Raw genomic sequence first — 1045 nt, 5'->3', positions numbered from 1 at the left:
TGCAAAAGCATCAATTCTTCTACGATCTTCCTTATTCACTGTCCAGCTTTCACATGCATATGAGGTTATTGAAAATACCATGGATTGGGTCAGGCGCACCTTAGTCTTCAAGATGACATCTTTCCTCTTCAACACTTTAAAAAGGTCTTGTGCAGCAGATTTGCCCAATGCAATACGTTGTTTGATTTCTTAACTGCTGCTTCCATGAGTGTTGATAGTTGATCCAAGAAGAATGAGGTCCTTAACAACTTCAATCTTTTCTCCGTTGATAAGATTTATTGATCCAGTGGTAAGGATTTTTGTTTTCTTTACATTGAGATGCAATCCATCCTGAAGACTGTGCTCTTGGATTTTCATCAGTAAATATTTTTTTAAAGTCCTCTTCACTTTAGCAAGCAAGGTTGTATCATCTGCATATCATCGCAGGTTGTTAATGAGTCTTCCTCCAATACTGATGCCACATTTTTCTTCATATAACCCAGCTTCTCAGATTATTTGGTTAATATATAGTTTGAATAAGTATAGTGCAAGAAAACAACCCTGTCGCACACCTTTTAAAATTGTTATTTGTATAAAATTATAGTACACATACACTCATTAAACTATAGATTTAGAGGGAAAAGCCAAAACTATAAGACTTCTAACATTACAGTAACTCAATAGAAAAGTCTTCACAAACATGAATAAAGAAATATCAGTTAGATAGAACTAATTATTGACCTTTAAAGAAGTACATTGATAAATTATCCTTTTTTGAAATTCATACTGTCAAGAAAATAAAAACGCAGGTCAAGAAATTGGAGAAAATATTTTAAAAACAAATCCGATAAAGGACTCATATACAGATATATAAACCATTTCAAAATTTCAATAATAAAAAGACAAAAATATCTCATTGTAAAATGAACTAAAGGTATGAATAGACACTTTTTCGAAAGATATACAGATGGCCTTAAGCACATGAAAAGATTCTCAACATTATTAGATATTATTGTTGTTGTTGTTGTTGTTAAGTGCCGTCGAGTTGATCCCGACCCATAGTGAC

Source organism: Chrysochloris asiatica, unplaced genomic scaffold (assembly GCF_000296735.1).
Source record: "Chrysochloris asiatica unplaced genomic scaffold, ChrAsi1.0 scaffold00040, whole genome shotgun sequence".
NCBI lineage: Eukaryota > Metazoa > Chordata > Mammalia > Afrosoricida > Chrysochloridae > Chrysochloris > Chrysochloris asiatica.
Note: the sequence above shows the minus strand (reverse complement) of the source record.